Source organism: Salvelinus alpinus, chromosome 1, assembly GCF_045679555.1.
Source record: "Salvelinus alpinus chromosome 1, SLU_Salpinus.1, whole genome shotgun sequence".
Taxonomy (NCBI): domain Eukaryota; kingdom Metazoa; phylum Chordata; class Actinopteri; order Salmoniformes; family Salmonidae; genus Salvelinus; species Salvelinus alpinus.
Genome location: NC_092086.1, coordinates 112,816,675 through 112,831,908, shown reverse-complemented (window position 1 = coordinate 112,831,908; position 15,234 = coordinate 112,816,675). Strand labels below are relative to the sequence as shown.

The following is a 15,234-nucleotide window of genomic DNA, read 5'->3' as shown; positions in this document are numbered from 1 at the left end:
CTAAAAGAATAAATCTTTCCCCCATCTTTCAACTACATAAAACCTTAAGGCAACAGGAGGTTTAAATATAGACAAATAGCCCAGGTGAATTTCCATTCCCCGTCACTAACCCTACCGGTTTTAAGGAGATGGTGGCAATGAGGTTGATCAGCAAGGCATCAACCGCATTCCTAAAGTTTAACCCATAGACAAGGAAGTGTTCTACAGACAGAAAACAGCTGTGTCTCAAACAGCACACTATTCCCTTAATAGATGCACTACTCTTGACCACGGCTAGCGCTCTATATAGGGTGTATGTAGGCTGCTATTTGGGATGCAGCCAGCCCTTCAGGTGACTTCGGTGCTCTGTAGGGCTACCTCTTCAACACATGCCAAACTACACCCATCAGAAAGCACAGTAGAACCACAGTCAGAAATGTCAAGTGAACATTCTGCCATTATTCCAGCTAAGGTAAAAAAAATAAAAAAAAATGTTTTTTAAATGGATGGAAATTAATCACAGAACTAGACTTTAAAAAATCTATATTCTCCTCCCAGTCCCATGTCCACTCAACTGTACTGCCAAAGCCAAAACAGCAATGGCAACACAACAACTTGGGGTATTTATTGAGCCAATAATATGTAGGTAAGCATTTTGTGCCATGAGATAGATTACTACTACCAACAATACACAGAGCACACTGTCATATAGTTAACTCATATGGCTTTCAATGTCTTGTTAGATTATAGCTTAAAAATGGGTAATGGTCAAACATCCTAAAATGTCTTTAAGTACTCCGTGTTAGCCTTTTGGCAGCAAGGTCTTTTAGTCTCTTGGCGAGGAGGTCATGACTGAGGAGTGTTTTGCTCCCATTATAAAGTTTGAGATAATCCAGTAATTACCTCCTCACATCCACCGAAGCCAAAACTGGTTAAATACCCCAAAACCACTACATGACATGCTCTCGTTAATTAAAATAGAGCACTGAAGGAAAACATTCACACCAAACTGATAAGCCACTTGATCCGAATTACAAGTCCATTTTTACAAGCTTTTGTTAAACAGTTACAAAAACAATAATCATAAATAAAATTAAAAAAAATAAAAATAGGCTACTTTATATTTTCATTTGTTTGATAATGTTATGTACTTTAGTGTTAAGCTGGCACTAAGACAGCATTGAATGAGCTGTATTCCGCCATAAGCAAACAAGGAAACACTCACCCAGAGGCAGCGCTCCTAGTAGCCGGGGACTTTAATACAGAAACACTCACCCAGAGACAGCGCTCCTAGTAGCCGGGGACTTTAATACAGAAACACTCACCCAGAGGCAGCGCTCCTAGTAGCCGGGGACTTTAATACAGACACACTCACCCAGAGGCAGCACTCCTAGTAGCCGGAGACTTTAATACAGACACACTCACCCAGAGACAGCGCTCCTAGTAGCCGGGGACTTTAATACATTAACACTCACCCAGAGACAGCGCTCCTAGTAGCCGGGGACTTTAATACAGAAACACTCACCCAGAGGCAGCGCTCCTAGTAGCCGGGGACTTTAATACAGACACACTCACCCAGAGGCAGCGCTCCTAGTAGCCGGGGACTTTAATACAGAAACACTCACCCAGAGACAGCGCTCCTAGTAGCCGGGGACTTTAATACAGAAACACTCACCCAGAGGCAGCGCTCCTAGTAGCCGGGGACTTTAATACAGAAACACTCATCCAGGGGCAGCGCTCCTAGTAGCCGGGGACTTTAATACAGAAACACTCATCCAGGGGCAGCGCTCCTAGTAGCCGGGGACTTTAATACAGAAACACTCATCCAGGGGCAGCGCTCCTAGTAGCCGGGGACTTTAATACAGACACACTTAAATCCGTTTTACCAAATTTCGATCAGCATGTTAAATGTGCAACCAGAGGAAAAATAACTCTGGACCACCTACAGTTGAAGTTGGAAGTTTAAATACACTTAGGTTAGAGTCATTAAAACTCGTTTTTCAACCACTCCACAAATTTCTTGTTAACAAACTATAGTTTTGGCAAGTCGGTTAGGACATCTACTTTGTGCATGACACAAGTAATTTTTCCAACAATTGTTTACAGACAGATTATTTCACTGTATCACAATTCCAGTGGGTCAGAAGTTAACATTACACTAAATTGACTGTGCCTTTAAACAGGTTGGAAAATTCCAGAAAATTAAGTCATGGCTTTAGAAGCTTCTGACAGGCTAATTGATACCATTTGAGTCAATTGGAGGTGTACCTGTGGATGTATTTCAAGGCCTTCCTTCAAACTCAGTGCCTCTTTGCTTGACATCATGGGAAAATCAAAAGAAATGAGCCAAGACCTCCACAAGAAAATTGTAGACCTCCACAAGTCTGGTTCATCCTTGGGAGCAATTTCCAAACGCCTGAAGGTACCACGTTCATCTGTACAAACAATAGTACACAAGTATAAACACCATGGGACCACGTAGCCGTCATACCGCTCAGGAAGGAGACGCGTTCTGTCTCCTAGAGATGAACGTACTTTTTTTTAAAACTTTCTGCAACTGGATCCTGGACTTCCTGACGGGCCACCTCCAGGTGGTAAGGGTAGGTAACAACACATCCGCCACACCGATCCTCAACACAAGAGCCCCTCAGGGGTGCGTTCTCAGTCCCCTCTTGTATTCCCTGTTCATGACTGCACGGCCAGGTACGACTCCAACACCATCATTAAATTTGCAGATGACACAGTGGTAGACCTGATCACCGACAACGATGAGACAGTCTATAGGGAGGAGGTCAGAGAACTGGCAGTGTGGCGCCAGGACAACAACTTCTCCCTCAATGTGAGCAAGACAAAGGTGATGATTATGGACTACAGGAAAAAGAGGACCGAGCACGCCCCCATTCTCAGCGACGGGGCTGCAGTGGAGCAGGTCGAGAGCTTCAAGTTCCTTGGTGTCCACATCAACAACAAACATGGTCCAAGCACACCAAGTCCGTCATGAAGAGGCCACGACAAAACCTATTCCCCCTCAGGAGACTGAAAGGATTTGGCATGGTCCTCAGATCCTCAAAAGGTTCTACAGCTGCACCAGAGAGCACCCTCAGAGGGTAGGCAAGGCACTACAGAGGGTAGTGGGAACGGCCCAGTACATCACTGGGGCCAAGCTTCCTGCCATCCATCACCTCTATACCAGGCGGTGTCAGAGGAAGGCCCTAAAAAATGTCAAAGACTCCAGTCACCCTAGTCATAGACTGTTCTCTCTGCTACAGCACGGGAAACGGTACCGGAGCGCCAAGTCTAGGTCCAAGAGGCTTCTAAACAGCTTCTACCCTCAAGTCATAAGACTTTTAAACATCCAGTCAAATGGCTACCCAGACTATTTGCAGTGCCCCCCCTCCCTCTTTACACCACTGCTACTGTTTTTATCATCATTATGCATAGTCACTTTAATAACTCTACCTACATGTACATATTACCTCAAATAACCAGTACCCCCTGTATATAGACTCACTATCGTTATTTCACCGCTGCTCTTTAATTACTTGTTACTTTTCTCTTATTCTTATCTGTATTTTTTTTAAACAGCATTGTTGGTTAGGGGCTCATAAGTAAGCATTTCACTGCAACGTCTACACCGGTTGTATTCGGCGCATGTGACTAATAAAATTAGATTTCATTTGACTTGATACACTTCCACACTGCACCCCCAGGTGGCAGCACTAACCATGTCCAAAGGCTGTGCTAGAAGGATGCCTTGATAAGCACACCAGGTGCTGTCAGTTAATGTGATGGTCAGTCAGTATCCCAGCTGGCAGAGGCGTGAGGCTGCTGGGTTTGTTTGGTGGCCGCAAGCCCTTTCCTTTGTTTTTTGAATCTTTAGTTTGGGCATGCCTTTGGTAGTTTTCCATTTTGTTCATATGTTTTGTCACCATCGGGACAAATAATAACCTGCTTGGCCTGGTCGACCAAGACGTTAAGAAGGAGCTGGCCTAAGGAAAGGTGGCTGTCTCCTGGGTACATACAGTACATGCAACACCTAGTCGCACACACTTACTTCCTACGTTTACAGTTGAAGACGGAATTTTACATACACCTTAGCCAAATACTGAATTTAAATAAATTTACATTTACATTTAAAGTCCGTTTTTCACAATTCCTGACATTAATTCCTAAAGGGTAAAAATTCCCTGTTTGAGGTCAGTTAGTATCACCACTTAATTTTAGGAATGTGAAATGTCAGAATAATAGTAGAGAGAATTATTTCTTTCAGCTTTTATTTCTTTCATCACATTCCCAGTGGGTCAGAAGTTTACATACACTCAATTAGTATTTGGTAGCATTGCCTTTAAATTGCTTAATTTGGGTCAAATGTTTCAGGTAGCCTTCCACAAGCTTCCCACAATAAGTTGGGTGAATTCTGGCCCATTCCTCCTGACAGAGCGGGTGTAACTGAGTCAGGTTTGTAGGTCTCCTTGCTCGCACAAGATTTTTCCTCCCCTAACCCGGACGACGCTGGGCCAATTGTGCGCCGCCTTAAGGGTCTCACGGTCGCGGCCGGCTACGACAACAGCCTGGAAACGAACCAGGATCTGTAGTGACACAGCTAGCACTGTGATGCAGTGTCTTAGAATGCCACTCGGGAGGCCCATCAAATCAAATATTTAAAGGTGTAGACCTTACTGTGAAATGCTTAGTTACAAGCCCTTAATCAACAATGCAGTTCAATAAATAGATTTAAGAAAATATTTACTAAATAAAGTAAAAAAATAATAAAAAAATTTATGATTTTTTTGTAAATAAATAAAAAGGTAGAACCTACCTCCGCACCCAAGGGGAGAGTTTCACACAGGTAGGCTGTCGGCTGGCAGGTAGGGCACACCCTTATTTGACTAACTAAGCAAGGTCTCTCTCTCCCTCTCTGCAGTGATGTAACGCTAACCGAGAACTCCAGTTCTACCATTCCTTCCTGCTGTGCACTACTCAGTGGTGACTGAATAATCTCTCCTTCCTCCTGAAGTGGATACTCGATGGGTGTGTTCGAGTAGTAAGGCTAACGAAGCCAACTAGACAAAAGTCGCTACAAATTAAGTCGGGGGTAGGGGTTGCATCTGCGACAGCCGAAAGTCCAACACTGGAGTGGTTTTCCAACAGCAAGGCTATGATCAATGTTGCAGTGTCAACATAGCTGCTATTGTTTATAAAAGTTCCTTAAAAAATAAATAATTGGGGAAATAAACTTTATTACCCCCAAATCATACACTCAAACTGAAAACCTAATGGGTGTACAATTCATTGGTTAGAGAGAGAGGTCTCATATCACTTTCCTTTGTATCCCTGTAGCATTAGTATTGAGGCAAAGTTGGTTCCCGTCTGAGTGATGTCTTTGGTCACGTTCGCATGGGTCACACAAAAACAAGTGATAGGTCGACAAATAGGGCCTCCCACGAAGCAGCCGATTGCTGCATGGTACAGTTGGTGAGAAGCAACTTAACGTCTTTAAAAAACTGCATGACCTTTGATCAAATGGTGTTAAGTTCATGCAGTCGACATGTAGGCCGCAAGTTGGAACATTTGTATCCCCATAATGCAACACGCTTTGAAAGGCGGTGATCAACGATGGTCACTGACTAGACAAAATGTATCCACTTGCCCATTCACTAGTCCCCACAAAATGTAAAAGCATTGGATTGGTCTAAGCATGGACTAGAGTTTTCATATAGCCTACCAAACATTTTGTTTCAAACCCATTAAGGGAAGTTAACAAGCCCACACTTCGGGAGAACGGACAGAACAGTGGTTATGCAACTCGTCTCCATGATCATCTTGTGTAAAGACTAAACTACTAAATAAATCAATTAGGACTATCTGGCATTCTGTCAGGCAGTCATGACAGACTGCCAGATAGTCATATTGCTGTGATTTGAGAGAGAACAAGTCTCTGAATAGAAAAACACCAGAATGCTTGTGGAGGAGACATTGAGCAGCGTATAGGCCCTATAACATGACTGTAGACTAACAACTGTATGAGGAGTACGTCTATAAATCTCAAATGTTATGATCAAATTCAGGACAAATTTAAACGTGGCACATTGAAGCATTTGAGGTTGGGAATTGATTGTGTACAGTACTTGAGTGTTGTGAAAGTTTGTTTACAAATTCTTAAGACATTATATTTCAAATCTTTGACAAGAAAATGTGTTTCTGGCAGAGAACAGAAGGAGGAATGCACTTCTAAGAACAGCGAGCCTCTGACCTGACACTGCCACGACGATTCTACTATTCTGAGAGCGATAACACATGGATCCCCATGGAGAATATCCCCAAATTCACTCAAACAAATCAGTTTACCACAATCAAGATAAAAAAAAAAGGCAGCAACTATATTCTAGACCCACTGAGATATATTCCCTGAAATTCACTACCACTAAAAATCAGTGGGATGGACTACATGTAAAATATGACTTTTGGGATTGCGTCCCAAATGGCACCCTTTCATTTATAGTGCACTACTTTAGACCAGAGCCCTCTGAGGTGTCACTGTCCTCCTCCACTTCTCTCTACACATACCGCGGTTTGTCGTGACGTCTGGCGGTATCCGTCGGCCTGGCTCGACGCACTGCCATGGCAACAATGCGGAAGAGGGGAGGGAGAAGAGGGACAACAGGCTTTGGGAACACCTTTCAAAAGGAGCCTCACTGCCTGGCTGTCTGCCTGCCTCTCATACCTGGCTGCCTGCCTCTCATACCTGGCTGCCTGCCTGCCTGCCTCTCATACCTGCCTGCCTGCCTCTCATACCTGCCTGCCTGCCTCTCATACCTGCCTGCCTGCCTCTCATACCTGCCTGCCTGCCTGCCTCGCATACCTGGCTGCCTGCCTCGCATACCTGGCTGCCTGCCTGCCTCGCATACCTGCCTGCCTGCCTGCCTCGCATACCTGCCTGCCTGCCTGCCTCGCATACCTGCCTGCCTCGCATACCTGCCTGCCTCGCATACCTGCCTGCCTGCCTGCCTCGCATACCTGCCTGCCTGCCTCGCATACCTGCCTGCCTGCCTGCCTCGCATACCTGCCTGCCTGCCTGCCTCGCATACCTGCCTGCCTCGTATACCTGCCTGCCTGCCTGCCTCTCATACCTGCCTGCCTCTCATACCTGCCTGCCTCTCATACCTGCCTGCCTGCCTGCCTCTCATACCTGCCTGCCTGCCTGCCTCTCATACCTGCCTGCCTGCCTGCCTCTCATACCTGCCTGCCTGCCTGCCTCTCATACCTGCCTGCCTCTCATACCTGCCTGCCTGCCTGCCTCTCATACCTGCCTGCCTCTCATACCTGGCTCGCTGCCTGCCTACCTCACATACCTGGCTCGCTGCCTGCCTTGTAACCTGAGGCAAGAGATTCACTAAAGAATGTATGTTTGTTTATTCCATGTGTAACTCTGTGTTGTTGTATGTGTCGCACTGCTTTGCTTTATCTTGGCCAGGTTGCAGCTGCAAATGAGAACTTGTTCTCAACTAGCCTACCTGGTTAAATAAAGGTGAAATAAATAAAATAAAATAAAACAAAGGCTTTCCACCCCCATCTCAATATTTAACATAGCCAAACTGCCCCTCACCCAACTGCCAATGCTCCCCTGAGTAGAGGGGCGAGGTCAGGGGGTTAAAACACTGCTCTAAGTTTAGCTACCGGCCGACCACAAATCATCTGCTAACTAGTCTAACAGGAAACACAGTCCTCTTTACCCACTAGACCCTAACAGGAAACACAGTCCTCTTTCCCTACTAGACCCTAACAGGAAACACAGTCCTCTTTACCTACTAGACCCTAACAGGAAACACAGTCCTCTTTACCTACTAGACCCTAACAGGAAACACAGTCCTCTTTCCCTACTAGACCCTAACAGGAAACACAGTCCTCTTTCCCTACTAGACCCTAACAGGAAACGCAGTCCTCTTTCCCTACTAGACCCTAACAGGAAACACAGTCCTCTTTACCTACTAGACCCTAACAGGAAACGCAGTCCTCTTTCCCTACTAGACCCTAACAGGAAACGCAGTCCTCTTTACCTACTAGACCCTAACAGGAAACGCAGTCCTCTTTCCCTACTAGACCCTAACAGGAAACGCAGTCCTCTTTACCTACTAGACCCTAACAGGAAACACAGTCCTCTTTCCCTACTAGACCCTAACAGGAAACGCAGTCCTCTTTCCCTACTAGACCCTAACAGGAAACGCAGTCCTCTTTCCCTACTAGACCCTAACAGGAAACACAGTCTCTTTACCTACTAGACCCTAACAGGAAACGCAGTCCTCTTTCCCTACTAGACCCTAACAGGAAACACAGTCCTCTTTCCCTACTAGACCCTAACAGGAAACACAGTCCTCTTTCCCTACTAGACCCTAACAGGAAACAGAGTCCTCTTTCCCTACTAGACCCTAACAGGAAACGCAGTCCTCTTTACCTACTAGACCCTAACAGGAAACAGAGTCCTCTTTACCTACTAGACCCTAACAGGAAACACAGTCCTCTTTCCCTACTAGACCCTAACAGGAAACAGAGTCCTCTTTACCTACTAGACCCTAACAGGAAACGCAGTCCTCTTTACCTACTAGACCCTAACAGGAAACACAGTCCTCTTTACCTACTAGACCCTAACAGGAAACGCAGTCCTCTTTACCTACTAGACCCTAACAGGAAACACAGTCCTCTTTACCTACTAGACCCTAACAGGAAACACAGTCCTCTTTACCTACTAGACCCTAACAGGAAACAGTCCTCTTTACCTACTAGACCCTAACAGGAAACACAGTCCTCTTTACCTACTAGACCCTAACAGGAAACACAGTCCTCTTTACCTACTAGACCCTAACAGGAAACACAGTCCTCTTTACCTACTAGACCCTAACAGGAAACACAGTCCTCTTTACCTACTAGACCCTAACAGGAAACACAGTCCTCTTTACCTACTAGACCAGGTATTCCCAAACTGGGGTACGCGCAATGCCGTCGAGGGTACGCCAAATTAAAATGTGATTCACATAATTTTATAAAATTTTTCAAACAGTCCACTTATATTTTCCAACGGGGCTATACATTTGGGTGAGGTTTTTCTCTCGCCTGAGTACCCTCGTTTCACTGCCAAAAATACAATTTAACCATCTAGTGTTCAGCGAAATAACAACAACGTCAAATAATGAACATCCAATCACATTAACCGTTACTCTATCTCCCGGGAATTCCACTAACGGTCCGTATGTAGCCAAACGTAGCTGCTGCTCATGTTGGTATCTGTACTGATGGTGCAAAAGCCATGACAGGGAGACATAGTGGAGTGTTAATGTGAGTGCAAGCAGTTGCTTCCGACGCCACTTGGGTACACTGCAGCATCCACCGAGAGGCTCTTGCTGCCAAGGGAATGCCTTTTTGAACACTACAGTGAAAATGGTTAACTTTGTTAAACAAGGCCACTGAACTGTCTTGTATTTTCTGCACTAAGCAATGATATGGGCAGCGACCAAGTAACGCTTTTACAACATACAGAAGTGCGCTGGTTATCAAGGGGCAAAGTACTGACACCTTTTTTGAAATTGAGAGACAAGCTTAAGGTTCTTTACTGACCATAATTTTCACTTGTCTGACCGCTTGCATGATGACGAGTTTCTCACACGACTGGCCATTCTGGGTGATGTTTTATCTCGCCAGAATGATCTCAATCTAGGATTACAGGGACTCTCCGCAACTATATTCAATGTACGAGACAAAATTGAGTCTATGATTAAGAAGTTGGAGCTCTTCTCTGTCTGCATTAACAAGGACAACACACAGGTCTTTCCATCATTGTATGATTTTTTTGTGTGCAAATGAACTCAAGCTTACGAACAATGTTAAATGTGATATAGCAAAGCACCCGAGCAAGTTGGGTGCGCAATTACGCAGGTACTTTCCCGAAACGGATGACACAAACAACTGGATTCGTTATCCCTTTCATGCCCTGCCTCCAATCCACTTACCGTTATCTGAACAAGAGAGCCTCATCGGTTCTGTGAACATTATATTTAAATCAGAAGCCACTGCCAGATTTCTGGATTGGGCTGCGCTCAGAGTATCCTGCCTTGGCAAATCGCGCTGTTTAGACAGTGATGCCCTTTGCAATCACATACCTATGTGAGAGTGGATTCTCTGCCCTCACTAGCATGAACACTAAATACAGGCACAGACTGTGTGTGGAAACTTATTTAAGACTGAGACTCTCCAATACAACCCAACATTGCAGAGTTATGTGCATCCTTTCAAGCACACCCTTCTCATTAACCTGTAGTGAGTTATTCACAATTTTCTATTAACAAATAAGATTTTATATGTAAGATGGTTAAACAAAGAGCACAATTCAAATCATTATTTGTTCCCTGGTCGTAAAAGAGCTCTTTGTCACTTCCCACGAGCCGGGTTGTGACAAAAACGTACACTCATTCTTATGTTTAATAAATGTATCGTATAGTGTGTGTGTGTGTGGCAGGTTTACAATGATGGCAAAATAACAACTTTTGAGAGTGCGTTGACCCTGGTGCTAGAGGGGGTACTCAGCTGGATGTTGAATGTTTGAAGGGGTACAGGACTATAACAAGTTTGGGAACCACAGTACTAGATGATCCCATATCAGCTCATCCCCTGCTGGGAGAGTCAAGACGGGATCCTAATCAAGTAAAGTGTATTTACTACTGGAACAGTCAATGACTGTCTGGCTCAACGGGGGAGTAAATCATACCATTCATTCAAGAATCAACCGGAAAAAGTGTGCCACCAAGGATATTCTAATTTTAAAAAATCAACAACAAAAAATGTATGGAAATGATAGAAGATCCATGTGAACAGTCATATTAGGTCCATCCAGCATATGATCATATGATCATATATATATATATATATATATATATATATATATATATATATATATGATCTCTGTAATTGCAAACAAAGGATTCTGTACCAAATATTAAGTTCTGCTTTTCTGATGTATCAAATACTTATGTCATGCAATAAAATGCTAATTAATTACTTAAAAATCATACAATGTGATTTTCTGGATTTTTGTTTTAGATTCCGTCTCTCACAGTTGAAGTGTACCTATGATAAAAATTACAGACCTCTACATGCTTTGTAAGTAGGAAAATTGGCAAAATCGGCAGTGTATCAAATACTTGTTCTCCCCACTGTATATATATAACTGCATTGTTGTGGATGACTTCCTGCTATTGGAGAACAACAACCGGACTGACATCCATTCCACACCATCACTGAACAGAAAGTAACACCATGCTAATGAAAGCAGCTTAAAAAGGAAAATGGAGAGTGATAAAGGGGGAAGAGGTCTGTCTTCAAGCTAAAGAAAATACTTGAATTCACAACATTTGCCTTACAAGTCAGGATTCAAATCTTGCTTTCTTGGTACCCTTTCTAGAGCCATTTATTTCCATACGGAGAGAAAAGGGGACAGACTTGCTTTTGCCTATAGTCTCCATCACCAGCCTTCACGGTCAGCTCGGTCTATCACGTAACTAACAAGAGACTCAACAACCACAACACTTCACCTTATGTCTGACAGTTGAAGACTTGACTGTTTCGCTATCCCTGTCAAACCAACATAACTTCCTGGGCAAACGCAGTAAAATGTGTACTAATCTTTATGAACAAGTATTTGGCATTTTGCATGGTTCAACCTTACATTGTATAACTGTGCTGTGTGACATGACTTGTAGCCCTCAACATGTCTGAACTAGGGTGTAGATGTCGCATCTATAATAAAACAATAACAATAAGCCCTACCAAAGAGTTTTTCAAAACCCAGAGGCACAACATCACGAGACTTCTGGGAGTGCTTGCGAAACAGATCAGTTCGGGGTTTGAGAAGTGAAAATTCTTCCTTAAAAATGTTTAATTTTCTCAAAAGCTAAAAGTCACAACCTAGATTTGAACCAATATCTTGAATAGTTTAACGTAACCGTGACAATTACTCCAAACCGTGACAAACTGACACAGTTCTGTGCAAGACGACCGTTAGACACAATGATGTTTTCCTGCGCATGAGCTTAGCTAGCCAACATCGCCTACAAGCGTTAACAGAGAAGCAGTTTCCACCTATCTTCATACTGTACCGTCTTAGGCCCTACCTCAGGCTGTCGTCTAGGGAACACGTCACCGACTGGCCCTACCTCAGGCTGTCGTCTAAGGAACACGTCACCGACTGGCCCTACCTCAGGCTGTCGTCTAGGGAACACGTCACTGACTGGCCCTACCTCAGGCTGTCGTCTAGGGAACACGTCACTGACTGGCCCTACCTCAGGCTGTCGTCTGAGGAACACGTCACTGACTGGCCCTACCTCAGGCTGTCGTCTAAGGAACACGTCACTGACTGGCCCTACCTCAGGCTGTCGTCTAGGGAACACGTCACTGACTGGCCCTACCTCAGGCTGTCGTCTAGGGAACACGTCACTGACTGGCCCTACCTCAGGCTGTCGTCTAGGGAACACGTCACTGACTGGCCCTACCTCAGGCTGTCGTCTAGGGAACACGTCACTGACTGGCCCTACCTCAGGCTGTCGTCTAGGGAACACGTCACTGCCTGGCCCTACCTCAGGCTGTCGTCTAGGGAACACGTCACTGCCTGGCCCTACCTCAGGCTGTCGTCTGAGGAACACGTCACTGACTGGCCCTACCTCAGGCTGTCGTCTAGGGAACACGTCACTGACTGGCCCTACCTCAGGCTACCTACCTCAGGCTGTCGTCTAAGGAACACGTCATCGACTGGCCCTACCTCAGGCTGTCGTCTAAGGAACACGTCACTGACTGGCCCTACCTCAGGCTACCTACCTCAGGCTGTCGTCTAAGGAACACGTCATCGACTGGCCCTACCTCAGGCTGTCGTCTAAGGAACACGTCACTGACTGGCCCTACCTCAGGCTGTCGTCTAAGGAACACACACTGACTGGCTGGGAGGAATATACAATAGGGGTGGAGGACAGAAAAATTACAAGGCACCCTATTTCGTAAATATAATGCACTACTTTCGACCAGACTCCTATAAGCGCTATACAGGAAATAGGGTGTAATTTGTACAGGAAATAGGGTGTAATTTGTACAGGAAATAGGGTGTAATTTGTACAGGAAATAGGGTGTAATTTGTACAGGAAATAGGGTGTAATTTGTACAGGAAATAGGGTGTAATTTGGGACGCGGACTGGAAACATAGAAGAGGAAGTCCTCCACAAGAAGGCGGATCTGTTACGATATTATGAGCACTCAGAGCGACACTACTTTCAGAGAAACACTACGCTCAGAGTTCATCTGTTGTTACAGTGCACTCAGAGTAACACTACACCTAAATACACATCTCTGTCACCACATATTCATCAGGACATTAACCAGTGTGTGTTTAACCAGGTCTGCTCCTATTCTTGTCAAACATTTAAACCCTACCTCCTGCTTGGAAAAGGCACATATTCAACCTGAAGCTACCCGTGTGGAACACATTCAGGAAGTGCATTGACCCTCAGGCCGTCCATTATATTGTCAGTGTTTCGAACGGCCAATCCATCACACGTAATATCAGCCCCCCCCATTTAGCAGAGGTCGAGTAATCTGTGTTCATGACCTATGGGGTTTTGTGGCCTGAAACTGGACCCCGAGACACCGGCTAACAAGGTGGTGACTGACACATTGCAGTGGTAGAAAGCGCTCTCGCTCTCTCTCTCTCTCTCTCTCTCTCTCTCTCTCTCTCTCTCTCTCTCTCTCTCTCTCTCTCTCTCTCTCTCTCTCTCTCTCTCTCTCTCTCTCTCTCTCTCTCTCTCTCTCTCTCTCTCTCTCTCTCTCTCTCTCTCTCTCTCTCTCTCTCTCTCTCTCTCTCTCTCTCTCTCTCTCTCTCTCTCTCTCTCTCTCTCTCTCTCTCTCTCTCTCTCTCTCTCTCTCTCTCTCTCTCTCTCTCTCTCTCTCTCTCTCTCTCTCTCTCTCTCTCTCTCTCTCTCTCTCTCTCTCTCTCTCTCTCTCTCTCTCTCTCTCTCTCTCTCAAAACACAAGCGTATGGTAAAGGCAACTCCTGCAGTCTTTCCCTCTGCGTGTGTTACCCTCGGCGGGCAATGGTGGCATCTAGATCTGCATTCCTAGTAATACGCTTGCGTCACCTGTGAACAGGCTCGTACATAAAGCATCCTCCAACTGAATTATTGGTTAAGGGCATGTATGCAAGTATTTCACAGTAAGGTCGACACCTGTTGTATTCAGCGCATGTGACAGATACAATTTGATTCGATTCAATCTGCAAAGGCATTATTTTTCTTCCTTAACTAGCTTTAAATGGCAAGCCGCCTGGAAAGAAAAAGTGGGAAAATACATTGAGGCCAGTTTATTAGGTACACCACCCTGTTCACAAAGAAATGGTTCGCTCCTACAGTGAGTCATATGGCTTTCTATATAAAGCAGTCAGACAGGCATCCAGTTACTGTTTGATTGAATGTTAGAACGGGCAAAAGATGTGACCTAAGCAACTTTGAGCATGGTATAAATATGTCAGTACCAGGCACGCCAGTTCCACTATGTCAGAAACGGCCTCCTGGGCTTTTCACACACGACAGTGTCTAGGGTTTACTGAGAATGATGCGACAAACAAACATCCAGTCAGCGGCAGTCCTGTGCTCGTTGATGAAAAGTCAAAAGGAGAATGGCAAGAGTCGCACATCGCCTGGTCCGACGAATCCCGGCCTCTGTTGCGTCATGCTGATGGCAGACCCGGGATTTGGTGTAAGCGGCATGAGTCCATGGCCCCCATCCTGCCTGGTGTCAACGGTACAGGCTGGTGGCGGTGGTGCAATGGTTTGAGGAATGTTTTCCTGGCACACGTTAGGTCCCTTGATACCAATTGAGCAACGTTACCACGCCCCAAAGAATTCAGTCTGTTCTGGAGGCAAAGAGGGTCCGACCTGGTACTAGATGGGTGTACCTAATAAACTGGCCACTGAGTGTGTGTGTGTACCACTCTAATAAAACACAATTTTCTTACAATTTAGGATGTTGCACACAGTGTTCACATAAGTGTACTCTGATTTGACACAATAGCGAAAGAGTTGAAAACAAATTGCCTTTGATTTGGCACTGTAAAATATTGGAGCCAACTTCTTGGGGTGGGATATTAACTAAAACCGTTTGTAAGATTATTTGCCATCTCAAATGTACATAGTATTGTCCGGATAAAAACCAAAATGGTGTTGGAAATGT

At 45.0% G+C, this 15,234-nt stretch overlaps 1 protein-coding gene across 2 annotated transcripts in view; it reads right to left on the bottom strand.

Annotated features, from left to right (window-relative positions):
* LOC139539171 (phospholipid-transporting ATPase IC-like) overlaps nucleotides 1-15,234 on the bottom strand; it is a 55,982-nt gene that overhangs the window by 39,764 nt on the left and 984 nt on the right. The window lies entirely within an intron of this gene.